The sequence below is a fragment of the Ammospiza nelsoni genome, chromosome 26 (assembly GCF_027579445.1).
Source record: "Ammospiza nelsoni isolate bAmmNel1 chromosome 26, bAmmNel1.pri, whole genome shotgun sequence".
Lineage (NCBI taxonomy): Eukaryota > Metazoa > Chordata > Aves > Passeriformes > Passerellidae > Ammospiza > Ammospiza nelsoni.
The window spans coordinates 4085642-4097158 of record NC_080658.1 but is presented as its reverse complement, the minus strand read 5'-3'; the positions used below and the strand labels follow the sequence as shown (position 1 = coordinate 4097158).

Genomic DNA, 11517 nt, shown 5'->3' with positions numbered 1-11517 from the left:
AAATGAAGGAAGGAGAGGAAGAGATGAGTCGTGGGCTGTCCCAGGTGTTGTTGTTTCCCATCCCCACTCCTATGTCTAAAGTCTCCATGATGGCCTTTGAATGCCAAGTAGCCAGGGATGTTCTTCATCAGCTCCAAAGGAAAAGGACACAAAATAAAATTCACTGCAGCAAGCATCAAAAATTGCTTTCTCCATCTTTTTCCTGAGCAAACTGGAGGAGTTGCTGAACAACAGATGACTCAGAGGCAGAGGCTTGAATGCAACACAATTTTAATAAGTTTAAAGAAGAAAAGGAGATGGCTCACAGAGAGCACCAGGAGCAGCCACTAAGATGGAGCTCCCATGTGGTGTTCTTTGTACTGCTCTGCAGACAAAGGAAGGATGGCAGGTCCACACTGGGAGTGTCCCACGCCTTGGGGTGTGAGGGACAGAAAAGGAGAGGAGAGTAGAACAAGGAACCGATGGTCAAACATTCCAACTACAATGTCCAGAAGCTTTATCTCTGCCCAGAACAAGGTTCAGAGGTCTTGGACATTCTTGCCGAAGGATGTTGCCAGCAGGTTTAGCAGGGACGGCACCTGCTGCCACCATAGCAGTTGGTGATGCAGGAGATGTCAAAGCCCCCAGAGCTGATGGGCACTCCGCCACAGCTGAGGATGTTGCCAACAGCAGCAGAGGTGGAGGATCCCACGGCGGTGTTCTGGGGGAAGGAGCTGAGGATGGGCCCAGGCAGGGTCACCAGCACAGGGGAGGGTTCAATGACAACGTGGGAGCTCTGGCACTGCCTGACACAGCACTCATTGCAGCTGCTGGCCAGCGGGCAGGGGCCACAGGGCTGGCAGCAAGGGTCACAGGGCTTGCAGCAGGACATGGCTCGGGCTCACAGGTGCACCTAGGATGGAAGACAGGGAGAGGGACAAAGTGAGGACATATGAGAAGCAGCACAGCATCCAAACACCTTGGAAGCATGAGAACTCCTGTCCCCCATTGCAGCTCAAAGCCCAGGAGCCACCTGAGCCAAGTCCCAGCCTCTCTCTGCACAAGACCTTCTCTCCTCTGCCCTCTCCCACCACAAGCAGCTCCTAGCCCTGGGCTCTTGTAGCCCCTCTCAGTCGAGACCTCCAGCCAGGCAAGAGCTGCTCTTGAAGAAGCAGCAGCAGGCGGAGGAGAAGAGGTTTTCCACTCACCTGATTCCTGAAGAGGAGGAGGAGGTGAGAGAAGTGGATGCGAGAGCAGAGACTTGGGCTGCCTTTTATAGCAGTCCTGCCCTGCCTCAGGCCCAGAGGCTCCTTAGTGGAAGTCATAATTTTCTGACCAGCTCATGTCAAATGTGCACCATCCCAGTTAATGGTAGGGCCTGTGTCCTGTTTTCCTGCGCTGCTGCCTTTTCATTTCCTGGTAATTTCGCTTGCTTTCCTATATGAAAGGCTACTTCTGTAAGTGCGACAGGATAAACCCAAGGATTTCCGGGGCAGAAAGACGTCAGCACAGACAGAAGTCTCTGATCAGGTGCCAGCAGCATCCTTTGTGGGCAGGTGATGTTCTCTTGTGTAATTTCTGAATAGTTTTTTTGTGGCAAAATTGTCAGGAAAGAGGCTCTGGTCTTGTTCTTCTTGGTCACATGCCCAAGAAATCCAGTGTGAGGGGACATGACAGAGGTTTGGCATGTTGTTTTCTTCTTCCACTCATCTCCTTCTTTCCACCTGCTCTCTGTGTTTCTCCAGGCCAGTCTATAGGGGATGTGTTGCCCTGTCTCCCTCAGCCTGAGAGGCAGATGGACACCCCACTGGAACTCCACTACATCTTAGTGGCTGCTCCTGGTTCCTTCTGTGAGCCACCTCCTTTTCTTCTTAGACTCACCAAATTATTTGTGCATCCCTAACTGGGACTTTTTTTCATCATGTGTTTTGTGGCAACACTTCCAGTCTGTTCAGGAAAAGAGGTGGAGAAGCTCTAAGTGGGATTCCCTGTAGCAGATTTTACTTTGTGTCTTTTCCCTTGCAGCTGATGAAGACATCCCTGGCTACTCTGCAGCCAGTGGCCATCAGGGAGACCCTGGATGCAAAGAGTGGCAGCAGTGAATATGAGGAACAATCTTCATTTTGGTGATAACAGCCCACAACCTCATCCCTTCCTTCTGCTCCTCTCCATTACCTGGTCCATTGTGGATGCCATGGGACAGAGAGAGAGAAGTGGCAAGCATTTCTCACAGAGGCTTGTGAGAAGTTTTAGGGAGCTGGAAAGATGTGATAACTTGTTGACTCTAAACAATTTGCAGGTGGTATTTTTGTACTTTATTTTTCTGTTCCTCTCAAGGACAGTGCGTGAGAAAGACGTTTCTGTTAGTTAGCCAATATAATAGAATCTAATGTACCACTCTATAAAAACCGAGCGGTTCTTTTGAATAAAGCCTTCTTTGCCTTTTCTACCATTCTGCCTCTCGCCTGTTCCTGCCCTGACCCCAGCACATGAGTGACAGTCCATAAGCAGCACATGTGGTGAAAGACATGACACCCTTATGACATCTGTACAATCCTTCAGTACTGGCAGGGCCCACCTGCTGTCCAGACATGCAGGGCTTGAGATGATCCACAAGCTGGGATCAGTGTCTGCCACAATCAGGCTCTGCAGAGAAAAGCAATGTGTAACATTTGTCAATGACCCCCTTCCCTCCGAATTATGTTAACTTTGAAATTAAGGGGATTTCAGACAAAGATGTAGGAAAAGGAATAACAGACCTTTACTAATAAATATATGTATAACAACTCAAACAAACAAATAGCACCAAACAGAATCACACACCCAGTCCTTGCCTCTCTCGGCCGCAGGCGCTTTCCCCTTTGGTGCAGTTCCGGGCACAGCCAGCAGGGGCGCTGCTGGCTCCCGGCCAGGCAGGGCGGGTGCGGTGATTCCCCGGGGCCAGGAGAGGGCGCTGTGGCGCGAGCTCGGGTCCCTCACGCGGTAATGGTGGGCGGGCTGGATGGCGGAATGGGCTCCAGCAGGAACCTCAGAACAGGGCTGGATGGCGGAATGGGCTCCAGCAGGAACCTCAGAACAGGGCTGGATGGCGGAATGGGCTCCAGCAGGAACCTCAGAACAGGGCTGGATGGCGCAATGGGCTCCAGCAGGAACCTCAGAACAGGGCTGGATGGCGGAATGGGCTCCAGCAGGAACCTCAGAACAGGGCTGGATGACAGAATGGGCTTCAGTGGGAATCTCAGAACAGGGCTGGATGGAGAAATGGGCTGCAGCAGGAACCTTGGAATGGGGCTGGATGGTGAAATGGGCTTCAATGGGAATCTCAGAATGAGGCTGGATGGGGAAATGGGCTGCAGCAGGAAGCTCGGAACGGCGGCTGGAACAGCAGGATGAGCTCACCCAGGGAAGCAAGCAAGAGGCAGCAGAAACTCAGCATCAGCAGCAGCCCAGCTCCCAGACACATCCAGGAGAGGCTTTCCTGGAGGGAAAAAGAGCCCGGGATCCTGAAGGGGGAAAGGACCCGGGTAAGGGCCTGAGATTAAGTTTTGCCTGAGGCACATGAGCAGATGGTGAAAAGGGTCTCCCTCTAATGAGATGGAGGTCCCAGTGCAATGGCCACCCCCACAAGCAGAGCTTCAGTCATACTTCAGTCTCCTACTCAGGTAGGAGAAGTCAGCAGGAGATGGAGCCTCACAGTTCTGGTGAACTCCCCCCACAGTGACTGCAGCCTGCTTTCCTCCAAATGCCAAGAGACCAAGAGAGTTAGGAGCTGCAAATCTCTTTAACCCAGCCAAAATCTGGCAGTATCTCTGCCCTTCCAAGAGAAACTCCCCAGCTAAGAGCTGCATTCTTCCCGTGGCAATTTCTTTTGTCTCTCTTAAGTATCTATTGTTATGGTTTCTTGGCAAGAGATGGGAGAAAAATCCGTGAGAGATATAAACAAAAGAAAAATCCTAAACCCCAACATGAGAATGAGGTTTGTGTGTCAGACTGAAGAATGATGGAGTAGTACTTTATGACCTGACCACATATTTGGGATACTCTCAAAAAGAAAAGATTCATCAGAAGATCTGGAACCATATTCAAACAAGTCCATGGATATATTTAAAATATGGACATTATTTATAAAAGGATGAATATGTGAATATGTATTAATTTTTGGAATACAACCTGTTCTGTTAGGTTAGTGGGCATGCTTAAAAGAGACATCCCCATGCATCCAGCTCTCTAATAAAGTAATGTCAGCTTTCTGACGCAGGATTGGACTGACCCTAATGGTGCCACTGTGCCTCTCTTATGTGTCTCTGCAGCCTGGCAGTGCCTTGGGACCCTTGAGTTAATGAGGTAATGAAATAAATCTACTCTTTGCATTTCAGCCGTGGTTTGGTGACTTCGATGTATCAATTCACACACCAACCCACTCCTGGTACCCTTTGGAGCCTCGCTGTACCTGATGGCCACTGACTGTGCAGTACCCAAGTATGTTTTCGTCAGCTACAAGACAAAAGGGCAGAAAGTAAAATCAACTGCAGGAACTCCCACCCTCTGCTTCTCCACTTTTTGTCCTGAGCAAACTGGAGGAGTTGCCATGGAAAGAAAGAGAACTTGGAGGACAAGGCTTGGATGCAAAACAACTTTATTGAGTTGAAAGAAGAAAAGGGGGTGGCTCACAGAGAGCACCAGGAGCAGCCACTAAGGAGCAGTGGAGCTTCTGCAGAGTGTGCATCTGCCCAACCTGCAGGGCAACATGTCCCCACTAGACTGGTCTGGGGAGACACAGACAGCAAACAGAGGAGAAAGAAAAGTAGAAGGGAATGATGGCTTGAAGATGTAAATACAATGTCCCAAAGCTCTATCTTCAGCCCAGAACAAGGTTCTGAGGTCTTGGAGGTTTGTGCCCAAGGATGTTTGGTTTAGCAGGGACGGCACCTGCTGCCACCATAGCAGTTGGTGATGCAGGAGATGTCAAAGCCTCCAGAGCTGATGGGCACTCCACCACAGCTGAGGATGTTGCCAACAGCAGCAGAGGTGGAGGATCCCACGGCGGTGTTCTGGGGGAAGGAGCTGAGGATGGGCCCAGGCAGGGTCACCAGCACAGCAGGCGGCTGGATGGCCACATGGGAATCCTGGCACTGCCTGACACAGCACTCAGTGCAGCTGCTGCCCAGGGGGCAGGGGCCACAGGGCTGGCAGCAAGGGTCACAGGGCTTGCAGCAGGACATGGCTCGAGGTCACAGGGGCACCTAGAATGGAAGACAGGGAGAAGCACCAAGTGAGGACATATGAGAAGCAGCACGGCACCCAAACACTCTGGAAGCATGAGAACTCCTGGCCCCCACTGCAGTGCCCAGCTCAAAGCCCAGGAGCCACCTGAGCCAAGTCCCAGCCTCTCTCTGCCTGCATAAGACCTTCTGCCCTCTCCCAGCACAAGCAGCTCCCAGCCCTGCACTACAACAGCCCCTCTCAGCTGAGACCTCCAGCCAGGCAAGAGCTGCTCTTGAAGCAGCAGCTGCAGGAGGAGGCTTTGCTCTCACCTGATTCCTGAGGAGGAGGAGGTGAGAGAAGTGGATGAGAGAGCAGAGACTTGGGCTGCCTTTTATAGCAGTCCTGCCCTGCCTCAGGCCCACAGGGAACTTTGTGGAAGTCATAATTTTCTGACCAACTCATGTCAAATATGCACCATCCCATCTAATGGTGGCAGATGTGTCCTGGCTTCCTATAATGCCTCATTTTCATTTCCTGGCACATGCCACGTGCTTTCCTATATGAATTCTTCTTTAAGTGCTGAGATGAGAGACCCAAGAATTTCTGGGATCATAAAAACAGGCAGAATGCCTAAGTCCTGGGCTGGTGGCATCCCATGGAGGCACGTAATGTAAAGCGGTGTAATTTCTATGGGTTTGTTCATATAAAAATATGGCAAAACCATAGTGGCAAAGTAGAGTTCTTCTGTATTGGCATCATACCTACCTTGAAGGACTGCAGCCTGTAGGAAGAGCTCATCCTGGAACAGAAAAAAATGTGAGGAGGCAGAAAAGAACAGTTGTGCTCTGACTAAAACTCCTCCATTCCACAGCCCACAGTGCCATGGAGGGCTGGAAGATATAGGAGATTCATTAATGAAGGATGGAACTTGAATCTTTAAGAAAGAGATGTGGATGGACTGAATAATGGACTCAAAGAATCATAGAATGTTAAGGCTGAGAAGGGACCTTAAAGATCATCTAGTCCAAACCCCCCCTGCCATGGTCAAGGACACTGAACTTAATTCAAGGGCTGTTTCGGGGGAGAAGGGGTTGCATTTTTTTTCTTTTTTTTCTGTTTCTCAATATCCTGTTTTATTTTTTTCATTGTCAGTGTCTTCAACAAATGTTCCCCAATGTAACTCTATTGTTTTCTTTTCCCAAACATCCATCCCTCACTGACCCTCTCTTCTGGCCAGTCCACTCTGTGTTCCCCAGACAGGCTTTTCAGAAGTCTCCACTGTCTTTGTGGTCCCAGATTTCTGAGGTTTGAGCATTAAAGGGTGTTCCCTATGAGCTCCACGCTTCAGGAGAGGTGGGAGTGAGGGATAGACGCAAAGTAGAATTCTCCTGTGTTGGCATCCAGGCAGGAGGACCTCGCACCCTTTGGTGCAAGGCTGAGCTCTGCAGGAAGGGGCCTCAGTTCTCCCCTGGCATCCCAATTTTCCCCATGCAGCCAGAGATGGGAAAAAATCCTCTTGCTGTGAGGGGCTGGGATTATTGCCTCAGAGAAGAGGAAATGGTGGAGGAAAGAGCTTCTGCTATGGAACTGTCCCAGGATGGGATTGCAATTGCAGTGATAGAGCAAGGGTTGTTCTGACTGGTGCTCTCTTTCGAGGACCATTGCAGGAACTGGTGGTGGCTCGTCCGTGCCACCTTGCCAGCCCATGTGAATAACCTTTCCTGTCCCAGAGGTGCTCTGTGTGATAAGAGTTGGGAATGTGCTGTCTGCAAGATGCCTCAGCCCTGGTTCTCTTCTATTTCCTTCATGTTTAAGTAGCACGACAAGATAGAGAATGAGGGGTTGCAGTCAGAACACAAGTTATTTTTTGCCAAAAATCAACTTCAACAGAACTGATCATGAAAAAGCAGCATGATTTTGGCAGTTAGCCTAAAAAAAGTCACACTTTCCTACTCTTCCATGCACAGTTGCTAGACATGCAATTTTGGGGCGGTATGGAGGTCCTGGTCCTTAAACATGAAAGGAGTTTGACTCAAAGATTTTTGACTTCCCCAGTACCACACAAGAGAGCCTGTCCTACGTCTCACAGCAGAGCACAACCCACGTCCCAGTCAATTCAGTTCAACACCCATTTGCTGTGAGATGCAACCACCTCCTCACTCAGCACCAGGGAGATGAGCTGTACAAGTGCATCCAGCATTGGTCTGGAGAGGAGGAGCCTGTGTCCCATCCCAGTCACCAGAAACACTCCAGCATAAGAAGATCCATTCAGGGACTTCAGTTCAGTGGTCTGCCTGGAACAACTCAAAATTATGTGCACTCCTATGAGGACAGGAAGAAGTCAGCACCTGGGGTCTCTGTTGACACAACATATCCGCTCACATGGCAGTCCTTGGGCAAGAAGCAAAAAACTGGTGCCCATTTCCTGCCAACTTTGACACAAACAAACCCACAAGAATGACACAGGTTCACATCGGCTGAATGCATGGAATGCCAACGGGCCTTGATCTGAGCATTTGGCAGGTGTGGATGTGTTTACCTCCCGGAAATCCTTGGGCTTGTCCTCCTAGCACTTACAAAAGACCTCAAGGGGGAAAGAATATGGCATGTGCCAGGAAATGAAAAGGATGCAGTGCAGGAAACCAGGACACAGGCCCTACCATTAACTGGGATGGTGCACATTTGAAATGAGCTGGTCAGAAAATTATGGCTTCCACAAAGGTGCCTGTGGGCCTGAGGCAGGGCAGGACTGCTATAAAAGGCAGCCCAAGTCTCTGCTCTCTCATCCACTTCTCTCACCTCCTCCTCCTCTTCAGGAATCAGGTGAGTGGGAAGCCTCTTCTGCTCCTGCAGCTGCTGCTTCAAGAGCAGCTCTTGCCTGGCTGGAGGTCTCAGCTGAGAGGGGCTACAAGAGCCAGGGCTGGGAGCTGTTTGTGCTGGCAGAGGGCAGGGGAGAGAAGGTCTTGTGCAGACAGAGAGAGGCTGGGACTTGGCTGAGGTGGCTCCTGGTCTTTGAGCTGGGCACTGCAGTGGGGGACAGGAGGTGCCTTGGTTGCAGTGTGTTTGGGTGCCGTGCTGCTTCTCATATGTCCTCACTTTGTCCCTCTCCCTGTCTTCCATCCTAGGTGCACCTGTGACCGTGAGCCATGTCCTGCTGCAAGCCCTGTGACCCTTGCTGCCAGCCCTGTGGCCCCTGCCCGCTGGCCAGCAGCTGCAATGAGTGCTGTGTCAGGCAGTGCCAGAGCTCCCACGTTGTCATTGAACCCTCCCCTGTGCTGGTGACCCTGCCTGGGCCCATCCTCAGCTCCTTCCCCCAGAACACCGCCGTGGGATCCTCCACCTCTGCTGCTGTTGGCAACATCCTCAGCTGTGGCGGAGTGCCCATCAGCTCTGGGGGCTTTGACATCTCCTGCATCACCAACTGCTATGGTGGCAGCAGGTGCCGTCCCTGCTAAATCTGCTGGCAACATCCTTGGCACCTCCAAAGACCTCTGAACCTCATTCTGGGCACAGACAGGGCTTTGGGAGATTGTATTTAGAGCTGCAGGCTTTTCTTTCCTTCTTCTACTCTCCCCTCTCTCTTATTCACTGTCTGTGTCTCCCTAGGCCAGGCAAGTGTGGCCATGTTGCCCTCCCTCTCTCTGCAGGGCAGGCAGGTGCACACCCTGCATGAGCTCCACTGCATCCTAGTGGCTGCTCCTCTTGGCCTCTGTGAGCCACCTCCTTCTCCACTTTACGCTCAATAAAGTTGTTTTGCATCCAAGCGTTGGCCTCCATATCTTCCTTTTTTTATGGAAAATATTGCAGTCTGCACAGGGTAAAAGTGGATGGGGAGCGCGTGGGACTCCCTATAGTGGGTTTTCCTTTCTTCCTTTTCCATTGCAGTTGATGAAGAACATCCCTGGCTACTCCACATTCAATGGCAAACAGGGAAAAGATGGCTCCAAAGGGTGGCAGGAATGGGGAAGGGAAACAGCAATGTCTGGGACCAGCCCACAGCCTCATCTCTTCCTTCTCCTCCCCTGCATTACCCAGTCCAGGGCCCATGAGCAGCACATGTGGTCAAAGGCAGATGAGACAGGTACCTCACAGAGTCCTTCAGCACCTGGCAGGACCCAGCTGCTGTCCAGACATGCAGGGCTGAGGTGGTGCAGAATTTGGGATCAGCATCTGCCAATCAAGTTGAGCACACTTGAGGTAGCACCTTGCCTTCATTAAGGAGAGGGAAATACTCAGGATTCCAAAATGCTCAAGCTCAAAAGCAGTGAAGGAATTGGCTTAGGGACTGGGTTCAGATGTGGATAGTGGCCTTTCCAGGAATGTAAGCCTCTGGGGAAAGGAAAGCTGCAGGTTGCCTGGGAACACTGATAGCAAACATCTGAACTTGGCAGGAGTCAGAGCAGGGAGCTGCAGCTTCTGCAGATGAAAGGCTGCATCTGCCAAAGGCCAAACCACTTTGCCAGGAAGCTTGCTTTTAATGAAAACCCTTCAAGAGGAGAGACAGTGGGTGGTTTCCCTGTGCGATGATGCCAGCTAATGCTGGAGTTCTCCACTACTCCCTGAGGCCACGAGGCCCTGAAATCAAGGCCAAATGTTTGAATGCCTGATAAGAACAGCAGAACAGAACAGCATTTTACTCTTACCAAATTAATGGAACAATATAGCCTTGGAGAATTATGTGTGTTATAAATAACTGGAGAGTTGTGGGCTTTTGCTGTTATGTATTAGCTTTTGCAGATTAGTATTAATCACAACAATATTGATCTAGTACAATTTTTAATCACTTTTAACTGGTTTTGTATATAGTATAATTTGTCAGCTTTTGTGGCCAATGCTCTGGCCATGTGTAGTTTATATATATTAGTGTGATGAATATATTATAGTTTTGGCTTTCACAAAATATTAAAATAAAGACTTTGTAATATTAACTCTTACTGAACATTTTTATCTTTGTAACTAGCTGACAATAGTGAGAAAACTCAGATAAGTATATGAAATTATCTAAAACTGTCTGTATGATTAGATAACATAGAAGGAACCATATAGATAACACTAAAAGAAGGGATGTGAAAAAGACTCCTGCCATTGACTGTGTGGTGATCAATAATTCTCTGTTTGTTGTTGTGAGGAAATGGCATACACATAAGAAAATGGCATATATATTGTGAGGAAATGATATATACAACTCCAAGAAATCAAATCTACACTATTGCATGACAGATCAAGGGTCGAACAAAGCTAAAGAGTTCTCAGAACATGTAAAAGAACTCACAGGAATGTTTGAATATGTATAACCCTCATGAATATGTATGTAACGAATTTAATGAAAAAGTATATATGAAAATTGTTTTAAGCTAACAATATGCTTCTGGCAGCTTGCTAGGCACCCCAGGGCTGGATATTGTCCCTTTTATCCCTTAATTTTCAATTAAAGATTGAAAATCTGCAGAGGTAGGATGACATTCTTGGAACATATAGCAAGAAATGGAGGATGAAGGAGACAGAGGCTGTGTTTCAGTTCTATGTCAGGTACTTCCCTGCAAGCACCATTCAGTTGTAGATTGGCTTCTTCTGGCAAAGATACCTGGCTACTCTGTGGTGCTGAAGGACACACCAAGGGCAGGGCTGACTGAGGGAATCTTCATGTGCCCTCATGATGAGGTTTACACACATACAAATGCACACACACCCGCACACACAGACTGACTCGTGTGCTCATGCGTGGCTGCATGGAGCCAAGCAAAATTCTATATATTCATAAAAGGCCATAAAAATACCATCAACTCAGAACTCTGCTGAAGACATGTAGGGAGCAACTCTGGGGGGAGAGGACTCAGGAATACCAAGGAAAGACCAGGTCACAGACACACTGCTGGTGTTCACAGGTGACCCACAGAGACTGCACAGTAAGAGGATGAGGCAAATGAGACGAGCTGAATTTTCCTGTGAGCAATGTTTGTGCACCAATGTGGTCAGTGCAGCAATGACAGACTGACAGAGTCAGGGAGAAAAACAGAGAAGGATGCTGAATGTACCCTCACATGTCAGTCCTGAGCATGCAGGAATGAGAGCAGTGTACATTCCTGACAATTCTAGTACAAAAAACCATAGAGAGTTTTTGGCACAGGTTCACATCAACAGACCACATGGAATGCCACCATCTGAACCTTCTTCCTGAGCTGACATGGTCTGTATCCTGGAAATATTTGGGTCTCTCATCCCAGCACTTACAGAAATCTTCAGATAGGAATTCAGATGGAATTAGACAGGAAATGAAAAGGGCAGCAATGCAGGAAATCAGACCACAGCCCCTACCATTAACTGGGATTATGC

At 49.3% G+C, this 11517-nt stretch overlaps 3 pseudogenes; 1 reads left to right on the top strand and 2 right to left on the bottom strand.

The window, feature by feature from the left end:
* Positions 1-562: 562 nt before the first annotated feature.
* On the bottom strand, positions 563-1323 carry LOC132084269 (feather keratin Cos1-2-like; annotated as a pseudogene).
* A 3569-nt stretch (positions 1324-4892) lies between these two features.
* On the bottom strand, positions 4893-5646 carry LOC132084346 (feather keratin Cos1-2-like; annotated as a pseudogene).
* Positions 5647-7868: 2222 nt separating this feature from the next.
* Positions 7869-8639, top strand: LOC132084294 (feather keratin Cos1-2-like; annotated as a pseudogene).
* The last annotated feature ends 2878 nt before the right edge of the window (positions 8640-11517 follow it).